This window comes from Bubalus kerabau, chromosome 1, assembly GCF_029407905.1.
Source record: "Bubalus kerabau isolate K-KA32 ecotype Philippines breed swamp buffalo chromosome 1, PCC_UOA_SB_1v2, whole genome shotgun sequence".
Classification (NCBI taxonomy): Eukaryota; Metazoa; Chordata; class Mammalia; order Artiodactyla; family Bovidae; genus Bubalus; species Bubalus kerabau.
The window spans coordinates 171,410,127-171,422,811 of record NC_073624.1 but is presented as its reverse complement, the minus strand read 5'-3'; the positions used below and the strand labels follow the sequence as shown (position 1 = coordinate 171,422,811).

The 12,685-nt window shown below is 52.3% G+C and overlaps 1 non-coding gene across 1 annotated transcript; it reads left to right on the top strand.

The window, feature by feature from the left end:
* Window positions 1–12,102: 12,102 nt before the first annotated feature.
* Window positions 12,103–12,174, top strand: TRNAY-GUA (transfer RNA tyrosine (anticodon GUA)). The gene has a single exon. It is a non-coding gene; the product is annotated as a tRNA-Tyr (tRNA).
* The last annotated feature ends 511 nt before the right edge of the window (window positions 12,175–12,685 follow it).

The following is a 12,685-nucleotide window of genomic DNA, read 5'->3' as shown; positions in this document are numbered from 1 at the left end:
TTGAGAATAACATGTCAGGCTTGGTCAGAGAGGTACCAGAACCGTCCAAACACCAGGTCATGGGGTGGGCCCTTGCTGCTGGCCCAGGGGAAGCTGGACCGCCTCACTCCCCTTGGATGTTAGCAGAGCAGGCTGCTGCCAGAGGCTGCTCTCCCAGCAAGGGGGTCAGACTGGGAGTGGCTGGCGAGGAGGAAACGGGGAGGCTGCTGGCCTCCACCCTCTCGCTGGGCCTCTGCACGCCCCCTCAGCCTGCATTAAAGCCACGCCTCTTGGACATATTGGTGGGGCAAGCCCTGGGCCCAGGACAGGTGGCCTCAAGGCCTCACCCTAATGGGATCCACGTGGCTGAGCCGGGCCAGGCCTGCCTGTGGCCCTTCATCCACGGCTCTTCTCAGTGGGCAGCTTTACTCCTGCCACGGAACCCACCCTTCCTCTGCTGGCCTGTGGGTCAGCATCCACTCCCTCCCTGGCTCCCCTGACTGCCTCAGGAGCCCTGTCTGGAAAGCGGGCCACGTTCCCTGTGCAAGTGAAGCCCGGCGCCGGCACCAAAGTCTGTGTGCGTGTCTGTCACAGAGCAAACAGCTCTTGCCTCTCAGGCCGCCTGCCAGACTTTGATTCATGCAACCTAGAAAATAAGACATATTTTCATGCAGTTTTGCCACATTTATTAAAGAGAAATGTGTTGAATTGACTGGCTCAAACCTGCCTTTCCATCAACGGGGCAGCAACTCAGGCTCCACCCATCTGTTCCTTCAAGTTGGTTTCAATCTTTCCTGGGTCCAGGTCAAAACCTCTAAATCGCTCCAACAAAGTAGCCTGACCACTTGCTTCCAAGGGACTACTTCCTGAAGAGCATTTCTTTCCAGCCTCGTTGCAGAGCCCTTCCCCCTACCATCTTGTTTCCATAATCCTGAGGCTCAGGCAATTAAAATAAAATATCCTTATAGTCTCTAGATGTTTACTAGACCAGCTGGTAATGAGCTAAGCAGTATCTTCTCTATTACATAAAGGAAAAGAACAAAGAATTAAGAATATGGAAGACATTCAAATGTCTTAATTAGTGCTTCCATCTGTAAAAAAAAAAAAAAAAAAGTTTCTTCATCACTGACAGCCACCCTCAGAGGCCTATCTTGGGAAGACCACAGACTCCGAAGCCACAACACACAGAACAGCAGCATCAGGCCCACCCACAGGACCCCGAGGCCCTGGCGTGGCCAGGACAGCAGGGCCTCCCCTCCAGTCGGGTGTGAGCATGGCACGGACTCCAGAAGGGGAGAAGCCAGCCAGGGCCTCTGAGCAAGCATGGCCAGGGATGAGGCAGAAGCCCTGGATTCCTGATGGCATCTCGGAGAGGGAAGTCTTGGCCGTGACAGACACTAAGCCGGGCTCCAGAAACTCCTCCAGCTTGGCCTCCTCCTCACCTTCCCTGAAGGCCTAAGTGGATCCTCTCACAGCCTCCCCGAAGCCTGAACACCAGAGGGCCCAAAGCACCAACACACTCAGAGACTGTCATTTGCCTTAGGGTGACCGCCTGGGCCTCACCAGGCCTGACCCTGCCCCAGAGCCCCGGCAGTAGAGCTGGGCTTGTGGGTGGGAGGCGAGGGGCTGTGCGGGGTCATGGAGTCAGGCCGAGCACGCGGCCTCTTCTTCCAGCTACCGTGAGGCCTCAGGCCGCATCCCAGTGATGTCATCCCAGATGGCAGCACAACAAGCAAGCCCTGTGTCCTCAGTCCTCCTGGTGCCAGCCCTGTGCTGAGCACTCCGTCACATTCACCCTCTTTATAGAGGCAGAGCAGAGAGCAGTCGCCTCAGCCAGCCAGCAGCCTGGGAGCCAGGCTCTGAACCCTTGTCTTCCCAAGTCCACCAACTTCCACACCGTGCCCACACCATGCTGCCTCCTGCAGCCAGCAATCAACACAGCCTCCCAGACTTCGGAGGCCCAGACACCTCAGCCTTCGAAGGCTGCCCTGAGCCTAGCTGTGTGCTCACCCAGCCCCACCCGCCACAGCTCCCAGGTCCCCAGCTGAGGGTGAGCAGCCCATTGCCAGAAGCAGACCTCCCACACCTCTAAGCTCAACATCAAGGGCAGGCCTGACTCAGGACCCAGTAAATACTGACTGAACTCAACTGCATGAAGGTTGGAAACTATTTTAAAGACAATGGATGACTCTTAAAAGCTAGGGAATGAGAGACAAAGAAAGTAAAACTGATGTGAGTAGCCTTGGGCTTCCAACATGTCCAATTTAACAGTTCAGGAAGTTCCTTCTATTGAAAAATAGTTCTTTCCTGTAAGGCATCTTGGTCTAATGTTGGACAAATTCCCTTCAAATGGTTTAAGCCTGTTCTTCGCGGATCTTATGTCCTAAACCTTTGAAAGAAAACCTCAAATACATTGGATATTTGGGGCATGGTTCTCTCACTAGCCAAATGTCTGAAAGATTTGACACTTTAAATAGCCAAACTTCAATTTGCTTCAACAAACTTGTTGCGTTTCTACAAAAAGAGTAAGGTGATGCCCTTGCGCTTGAAGAATTCATGGGAGAGGGAACACAAAACCAGACAATTGCAATGAGTTGTGGAAATGCCTGGCTAGAAGTCGAAGTTACTGCAGTGGGAATAAGTTCATGGCGAGGTCCCAGGGGAAGAATGAACAGGGAGTGGGAGCTGTACTCTACTAAGGACAGGGCATTTGACTTGACCTTGAAGGAGGATTTACAAGGTGAACAAGGCAGGATATGCCACATAGAGGGAACAGCACGAGCAGCAGCCAGATAACAAGAAACTGCTGGCATTTTCAGACCACAAGGAAGAAGTGAGCATGTCTGAGCACCAAATGAAAGAGGCAGGAAAGACAGGAGGCAATGAGATATAGATTCCAACTGACCATCAGTCCAGTGCTTAACGAGGCCCGTCTCGGGATCCTTCCAGCTGCATAGAATGTTTGACTTCTGCTCCAGTCAGCCTCTTGTTGTAATGCCTTTGTATTTCTCTCCTCTGCTTTTATTGGCTTTTTTCCTTTTATTTTCTTTCTCACATATCAGACTGATACTTTTCCCTTTTTGCTGTAATTATTAGCATACGTATTCATTGAATCATTTACTCTATAGATATTCTCAGATGAGCTACTAGGGGCAGGATCCTGGGGAAGGCCCAGAGGAATCGAAGGACCCAGTGCCGGTCCCTGAGTCCAATATGAGGATAGCAGGGCTGGTGGGAGAGTGGAGGGGATGGGTTAGGGTAGCATGTCCCAGGCCCACATCCTCATACCTCACAGCATACTCATATAGTCACACACACACACACACACATTTGCCGCTTCTCCACTATTCCATTTTAGAAATCAGTTATCCAAACTTGCTAGAAATACATTTAATTAAAAGTTTCCCAGTAAACCCTGCTTCTTCTCTTCACCCTGCTGGTCCAAGATGGTCCCAGCCCCTCACTGTTCCAGCTCCAAGTCCTCACCACTCCGGAGAGATGCCTTCGTTCCTCTCCCTCTGCTCCATCGGAGTGGACTCTGCCTCCTGCTGGAAGAGTGACTGCTCCAAACAGGCCCTTGCAGTGGCCTAAGGGTCCACTTGGAACACCCCAGAGATGGCAGAGGCAGGCTCAGAGATGGGGAGTGGTCCTTTGCAGATTCTCCCTGGGCTCTTGGTGGCAGACCTCCAGCCAGCTGTGCAGATAACTGTTCCCTTGTCATCATCCCCAGACTCCCAGGCCCTCCTGTAGCTGAGGCTCAGCACAGGCCAAGCTTTCTCCAGGGAGCCCTGGGGTCCAGATCTCTTCAGGGGCACCCAAGAGCAAGCAGCAGGCCAGATCCTCACCCACACCAGGAAAGCCGCACTGAGCTGCAGGAGGCAGGAGTGAGAACACATGTCTCCCTGCCGCCCACCCCGCAGTCAGGATCCTAGCCTAAGACCCCTGTGCCCAGGATGGACTGGACTGAGCCAGGATGTCTTCCTCTCTTCATTCTCCTGGTCTGAGGTCCTGCCTTCCACTCAGACTGACGAGAAGGCAGGTCCAGCGGCTTCAGCCAGGCCTTGGCTGGAGCTCCCCGTAGCTGAGTCCCCCAACCTGGATGGGCGTACAGGTCAGGGAGACACTAGAGAGTGGGCATTCTCCCTGAGGGGCAGAGGTGAGTACCCCAGCTAGCCCTGGCAGGAAATTTGGACCAGGAAGCCAGACCCAGACCCATACCCACGGCCTAGGGGATTGGCTGGGGCCCCTCTTGAAGTGACCAGCAGGGGCAGGGCCAGCCACTGAAGCTGTGACGGTACCACACTTCCCGGCAGCCTAAGCAAGTCAGTTTCCCTGGGCCAGCTCAGCTCTTCAAGGCCAGCAGAGGCCAGACCCAGCCCCACAAGAAAGAGCGGAGTTGTTTCAACTGCAGTGGAAAAAACCAACAACCCCAAAGGAGCAGGACACTCCGCCAGATCCGCAATAACCACCCCATCCTTTGGGTTAGCCAGCTCCCAGCAATTAGAGGCTCTGGACCCAGCAGGCCTGGAACACAGCTCCATCACAGCTTATCACCACTGGATACTGGCAGCCCCACTGGCTTCCCCCTGGCCATGAGCCTGGAGCCTGCGACAGACAAGCCATTGGTGAGGGCACCATCGGCAGCCTCACTCACAGTCTGACCACTGCCCTTGGCTTTGGTGGCCTCTCCAAGTGCCCTCCCCCACTGAGCTTCAGCTCCCTCGTCGGTGACATGGGGAGTGAATCCCAGATGTATGGCACAAATGGAAGTTCCCCAAGAGAGGTTGGTACACTTGCTGATATTATCAGGAGCCACAGCGATCCCCAAAGCTATTGCTTAGCCAGCTCTGAGGCCTTGACCCACCTAATGACCTTAAAACCCAAGGACCCACCTCCCCATCACCAGCAGGAGGGTAGGCTCTAGGAAAGTGGGCAGGCCAGGACCAAACTGAGGAAAGCAGCTCTCAGCTCCAGGGTGAAGCTCCAGGGAGAAGTTACCTCCTGGATACTGAATCCCAGGTTGAGCCCTGACCCTAAGTTAACAGAAAACCACTCTGAGACCCAAATACACAACATCATTTATGTTGAGGCCTATGCCCCATTTGTGGAGTGGGGGAAGGTTAACTAAGACCTCCATTTGGAACTTGAGATGGGACAAGCAGGGAGAGCATGCAGAATGGGGAGAAGCCAGCCTTCCCAGCAGCTAGTGATGCATGAAGGCTCCCAGCAGAAGCACCCTTGGTGGCCGCCCCTGCCCGGCCTGAGTCCACACAGCTCTGGGGCCCCCTGCAGGTGCCTCACCTGCTCAGCCACAGCTCCTCTTGCACACACTTCGGGTCCCCGCCCCTAGCCTTCTCCTGGGCCTCCAAAGTCAGGCTTTCTGCCACCACCCCCACTCAGATGCTCCCTGACAACCCACTGACTGTGGCCTCGCCTCACATGCCTCCTTCCCATCCTTTTCTGTCCACATTGAGTTTCTCCAAGTAATCGTGAGATCTACAACTGCTTACTTGTTTGTTCATCATGTTTTGGGCTTTAAAGAGAAGGGCTTCCCTGGTGGCTCAGCTGGTAAAGAATTCACCTGCAACGCGGGAGACCTGGGTTCGATCCCTGGGTTGGGAAGATTCCCTGGAGAAGGGAACAACTACCCACTCCAGTATTCTGGCCTGGAGAATTCCATGGAGTGTATAGACCATAGGGTCGCAAAGAGTCGGACACAACTGAGCGCCTTTCACTTTCACTGAGTTCAGATTCCTCAGTACGTGGCCTCTATCTCTTAAGGCTCCACAGGCCCATGACTCACTCTGTGATTTCTGCTTCCCCTTGCATCCCTGCTCCCTTCCCACCAAACACGCCTCACATTCCACAGCCAGGACCCGGGGTCTTTGCTGCGTGTCTTTGCACTTTGAGTGTCCTTGTGAGATGGGGCAGGAGAGTCTCTTACTGACATCATGTTGTAAAACAGCCTCCACGTGTCTGACTTTTCCACTCGGCCCTGAGTGAAGGCCCAGTGGCAGCAATGCACACCCTGGGATTAGCTGCTTCTCACAGTGGCAGAGCTCAGGGAGCCCTGATGCCCTGGGGAGCCTATGCAGGCCAGGACCAACAGCACCAGGGGTGGCCTCTCAGGGACTCTCAACATGCTCCATCTGCCCATCGGTGTCCCTTTGCCCTCTGGAGGGCTGCACCTGCCCCTAGCCCATTTCCTGTCCCCACACCCATGCACTCTGTGGCTCTCAACACTGTCTGCTTCTCTAGATGGTTTAACGCATCAAGGGCAGGCCCAGTTCACCTGTTGATTTGCCACGGGCATACCCCCAGCAGCACAACAGTGCCTGAGGGAAGGCCACGCAAGGCCACCTTCTCACACACCTCCTCCAGAGCAGACCCCAGCCCCAGCAAGATCTGCAGGACGGCCACTGTGGGCTCCTGGCCTCTGGGGGTTGGGGGCGGCTCAGAGGCAGGACAGCAGAGAAATTCTACAGGGGCTGTAGCACTGCTGGTCTTCTTAGGTGGACCTTGCAACACAATTTCAAAATACAAATCCAAGTCAATAAAGGGGGCTGACACACTCCCACCCAGCCCCAGCTCCGCCCATCTCTACTCCTCCATTCCCCAGAGCCTCTGTCTTGGGGACCCAAAAAGAGAAGAGTGAGGTGGGCCCTGCCCTGGGAGAGGGGCCAGCAGGACGGAGTCCCCCACACCAGGCACTTGGTGGGGGTCAGGGAGGAGCCCTAAGGCCCGCTCCCTCCAGCACATTCTGGGGCAATTCTCCTAGAAATGAGGCACCCCCTTCTCGGCCACGGGCCTGTCCCCTGAGGTTCTGTGAAAGGTGAGCTCACCATGGTCTCATGCTGCCCCCCACCCCTGCTCTCCAGGGCTCTTCTGCCCCCCAGGGCCCTGCAGGCCCCCACAGATGCCTCCCAGTGGGCCTCCTGACCATCACTGAACAAGGACCTGAGCATGGACACAGGGAGAAGGCTCCTGAGCGGTGCAGGCAGCACACGCTAAAGCTAGGCCCCACCCTCGTACCAGATACCAGCCATCTCCATGATTGCAGTGGATTGAGCTCGGCCTGGCTGGCACAGAGGTGGCCATTTCATGGGTGGGCTGGGTCAGGTGAGACAGGTGGGTCAGGAGAGACAGGTAAGTCAGACGAGACAGCTGGGTCAGGAGTGACGGGGGTTCAAGGATGACAGCTGGGTCAGGTGAGACAAGCGGGAACAGGAGAAGAGAAGGGGAAGCAGGAGGAGGAGCACAGCCACGCGTCAGGACGGGAGGGTGAGTGAGGAGGGCGCTGGGGCGCTGAGAAGATAAGAGCTGCGATTCCGGAGGACACCACAGGACGGATGCCGGAAATCGCCATGAGTGGCCAAGGGGCGAGCCCCTCACGGCCCGCAGCGGAGACACCCTGCAAGCGGCCTCAGTGTTCCGCCTCCAGATGTCAGACAACGAGGCGCCCTGTATCTGCACAGATGGGCTTTAGAAGAGGCCCAGCGGTGTGCACCCTCTACAGTGGGAGGGTTGCTTCTAATCCCCACATCAACCCATAAGAAAGACTGTCACCGGCCCAGCCTACAGACAAGGAAACCAAGGCCTGGAGCAAGCACATAGCCCAGCCACCCCCAGTTCCGGAATGAGGGTGCAGAGGATTTGCAGACTCCTCCAGGCCCTCGGAAGTCAGAGTCCGAGTTGAGACCACCAAGAGAAGCAACCTGAGAAAGGAGAAGGGCCTCTACATGGAGGCTTGAGGACCCAGGGGCCCTGAAGGAGAGGAAGGCAGAGGGCTAGGAGCACACGAGACTTAGGAACCGGGGCCAGAGCTGAGGGTACTCCAGGGCCCCACAGTGACCATGGTGGCCCTAGGATGGAGCAGACGCTCCAGCAAGAGCCACCCTGAGACTCTGTCTCTGAAAGCAAGCCCCAGACCCTCCTTCTGGGGGTCGGCAGTCACCAAAGGCTGACACCACTGCACTGGGCTGGCCTGGAGTCCCTAGGTTCCCTGGACCGTTTCCTGAGAAGCTTCTGACCAGCGCTTTGGCCCCTATTTCTCAGTAGACACGCAAACCAAATCGCAGGTGCAGGAGCTGCACATCCTTCCAGGAGGGACTGGGAGGTGGGGAGAACAGGGGAGAAACGCTGGGAGCTCAGGGAGCCAGAATCTCAAAAGAAAAAGGTGGGACAACCAGGCCAGCCTACTTCAGGAGACCCTTAACATAGAGACTTTGTCAGAAGTCCTGTCCATGGCTACTCTCCCAGTGTTCAAGGCTGTCTGAAGAAACATGAATTAAAACCACAAGGAAACATCACCTCACACCCAGTAAATTGGCTAAACTTTAAAAGTCTGACAGCACCAAGTATTGATGAAGGTGTAGACCAACAGAAGCTCTCGTGCATTGCTCGAGTGAAACTGGTGCGAGCACTTTAGAAAATCATTTGGCGTTTTGTTACATGTCCGGTCCTCCATGTCCATACGTCCACATCCAAGGAGTCAACCAAGCACAAATCAAAAATACTCCGGAAAAAAATTCTAGAAAGTTTCAAACCGCAGAACTTGAATTTGCCGCACACCATCAGCTATATATTGTATGCGGTATTTACAGAGTGTTTCAGTTCAGTTCAGTAGTTCAACCATGTACAACTCTTTGTGACCCCATGAACTGCAGCACGCCAGGCTTCCCTGTCCATCACCAACTCCTGGAGCTTGCTCAAACTCATGTCCATCAAGTCGTGATGCCATCCAACCATCTCATCCTCTGTTGTCCACTTCTCCTCCTGCCTTCAATCTTTCCCAGAATCCGGGTCTTTTCCAATGAGTCAGTTCTTCACATCAGGTAGCCAAAGTATTGGAGTTTCAGCTTCAGCATCAGTCCTTCCAATGAATATTCAGGACTGATTTCCTTTAGGATTGAATGGTTAGATCTCCTTGCAGTCCAAGGGACTCTCAAGAGTCTTCTCCAACATCACAGTTCAAAAGCATCAATTTTTCCGCACTCAGCGTTCTTTATGGTCCAAGACTCACATCCATATATGACTACTGGAAAAACCATTGCTTCGACTAGACAGACATTTGTCAGCAAAGGAATGTCTCTTCTTTTTAATATGCTGTCTAGGTTGGTCATAGTTTTTCTTCCAAGGAGCAAGCATCTTTTAATTTCATGGCTGCAATCACCATCTGCAGTGATTTTGGAGCCCAAGAAAATAAAGTCTGTCACTGTTTCCATTGTTTCCCCATCTGTTTGCCATGAAGTGATGGGACCAGATGCCATGATGTTAGTTTTTTGAATGTGGAGTTTTAAGCCAACTTTTTCCCCTCTCTTTTACTTTCATCAAGAGGCTCTTTAGTTCTTCACTTTCTGCCATAAGGGTGGTGTCATCTGCGCATCTGAGGTTATTGATATTTCTCCCCGAAATCTTGATTCCAGCTTATGTTTCATCCAGCCTGACATTTTGCAAGATGTACCCTCCATATAAGTTAAATAAGCAGGGTGACAATATGCATCCTTGACGTACTCCTTTCCCAATTTGGAACCAATCTGTTGTTCCATGTCCGGTTCTAACTGTTGCTTCTTGACCTGCATACAGATTTCTCAGAAGGCAGGTAAGGTGGTCTGGTATTTCCATCTCTTTAAGAATTTTCCAGTTTGTTGTGATCCATACAGTCAAAGGCTTTGGGGTAGTCAATAAAGCAGAAGTAGATGTTTTTCTGTTTACATTATATTATCAACTACTTACATAAGCATGGTAATGCAAACATGATTTAAAGTGATAGCTTGAAGAAGAAGATTTAGCTTTGGGACCAAGGACCAGGATTGATCACTCAAGAGCTTTTGTGTAGCAGAGTTTTATTAAATGAAAAAGGGACTGAGAAAGCTTCTGACACAGACATCAGAAGGGGGCGGAGAGTGCCCTCCTCTCTGGTGTTAGCAAAGGAGTTACATACTTTTTAATTAATCATAACAATAAATCAAAAGAATGTCTCAATTTGTGAATATTTTACCAGACCCACTCCCACAATTTACACTGTAGGATAACAGGATTAGCCAGAAGGTTTTCAGGAAGGAGAAATTGTCCTCAAGCAGGATACATTGTTGTTATATAATCCTTAGTACAGAGTTTAAACTGAGTTGTTTGTTGTATAATCATCAGTTCCTGGCTTAAAGAAAAAAAAGTTTTATGTGACTAAGACTAAGGAATGTAAAGAAAAAAAAAAGATGTTTGTCCTTTCCTCCTCCTTGAGAATTCCAGACCCCTCTCTCCTCAGGGATCCCTGGACTTCTTATCAACCTGCCTAGGAAATGACTCTCTGAAAAGTATACAGGAGGATGTTCTTAGATTATATGCAGATACCACTCCATTTTACCTAAGGGACTTGAGCATCTGCAGATTCTGGTATCCACAGAGGTCTTGGAATCAATCCCCTGCAGTTACCAAGAAACAGGTGTAACATAAACCTATCTCATGAGCCAACAATTCTACTCTTAGGCAGTTACCCAAGAGAAATGAAAACATTTCCACACAAAAAAGACCTGCTTAAGAACGTTTAGTCTTTATTCGTAATTGCTCCAAACTGAAAATAACTCATATGTCCACAATAGGATAGTTCGTAAAATGGCATGAAAGTGAAAGTGGCTCAGTTGTATCTGACTCTTTGTGACCCCATGGACTATACAGTCCATGGAATTCTCCAGGCCAGAATACTAGAGTGGGTAGCCTTTCCCTTCTCCTGGAGATCGTCTCAACCCAAGGATCAAATCCAGGTCTCCCGCACTGCAGGAGGATTCTTTACCAGCTGAGCCACACGGGAAGCCCAAAATGGGATGCTACTCAGCAATTTTTTTAAAGCTACTAATATGTGTAAAAACATGGATGAATCTCAAAAGCATTTTGCTGAAAGAAGCCAGACCCAACAGAGAAGTGAGTTCTAGAACAGGCAGAATTAGTCTCTGGTAACAGAGCAGATCCGAGCTACTTAGGGGGGTGAGTTCTGGCTGGGGAGGAAGGGTTCACTGAAGGAGGCGTAGGGGAACTCTGTGGGGTGATGAGATTTTCTCTATCTTTATTCGGGTGTTGGCCACACTTCTATACACATCTGTGTCATTTTATTAACCTGCACATTTAAAAATGGCACGTTTTATTAGCCATAAATTAGTCCTCAACCAAGATGGTTTTTAGAAAAGCTACCCGTGGCTTAACATTACACCTGAAGCCTTGACTCCCCCAGGTCTTGATCTGCCCCCAGCAGGGCTTCCACCCCTGCCTGCGTGCCGTGGCTTCTTGTCTCATGCTCCTCAGCACGGCCTCCCGCCTCCCACCTCCCAGATGGCATGCCAGGCTACTGCCGTCTGCATCCCCTTGGAAGATCAGCCTCGGGAAGCGGGAACTGTGCCTGCTCTGTGAACCACCCTGCTCCACGCCTGGCAGTGAGGAGGGTCGGGACCAGCTTGGGGGCTCTCAGGCCCCACGACCATCCAGGGGGAGAAAGAGATTAGTAAGGGAAGTTACCATGGGGAAAGCAGACGCCCTGGGGGAGGGACTGGAGCAGAGACTGGTTTGGAAGCAGGGTGAGGTGTGGTGCAGGAGGTACCATGGTGCCAAAGGCACCAAGTCATGCCCTCCAGGGAAACACCAAGTGTGACGTCCAGAGCAAAGCCCGATGGGAGGGGCGAGGGGGAAAGGGAGGTCAGGTTCTGGTGGTAGAAATGCAGGCCTCTCCCCAGCCCAGAGGGGTCCGAGAGCCACAGGATGCCCCCCGCTTATCATTCTGTACACTTCTGAGGCACAGAAACAGCCCACAGGCTGTGGGCCTAAGAGCAGGACCACCTCCCTCCACCCTCAGACTCACTCCCAGGGTCTCCCTCCTCCCTCCCTGCTGCAGGCCTCAGGCAGGAGACCTCTACCAGACCCAGGGTTCAAGAAGGTCTCGCCCAGGGAGAGGTTCCATGCTGGTCTTCAGAAGAAGCCATTTCTGGGAGAAGACAGCGCCAGAGCTGAATTTCAGCTCTACTGGCCTGGTTAATGACCCCCAAAGACTTCAGAGTTGATGGGGCAAAGGGTCTTTGACAGATAAGTTACTTTTAATCCATTATCAATTAAGCCATGGTTACTAATTTCATCAGAGCTTCCCTTGTGGCTCAGATGGTAAAGAATCTGCCTGTAATGCAGAAGACCCAGGTTCGATCCCTGGGTTGGGAAGATCCCCTGGAGAAGGGCCTGGCAACCCACTCTAGTATGCTTGCCTGGAGAACTCTATGGACAGAGGAGCCTGGTGGGCTATAGTTCATGGGGTCATAAAGAGTCAGACACGACTGAGCAACTAACACACACTAGTTTCATCTCATCAGGAAAAGAAATACAAACCACAATGATATGAATCAATCATGTTTCAATAGAGAATCTCAGTAATACGTGTGGCACAGAAAGTGGGGATTAGTTCATGGAGTAAATAAGGCGGTGACCCACGGCTCCAGATACATATCACCTGCTTCCAGACTGTGTACACAGCTTCTGTCTCTGAACAAAATTTCCTGAGGAAGGCAAATGTAGTATTGCCATGACAAACTCCCCTGCTCTGTCATTCCAGTCCCTCTGATGACTTCTCTGAGCCTCCCTCTGAATGGGGTGCCCCCTCGAGCCCCAGCATTGCCCCCACTTTCTCCTGTAACTGGAGTTAGATCCAGAGACTCTGACCCAGAGTCCAGATGAG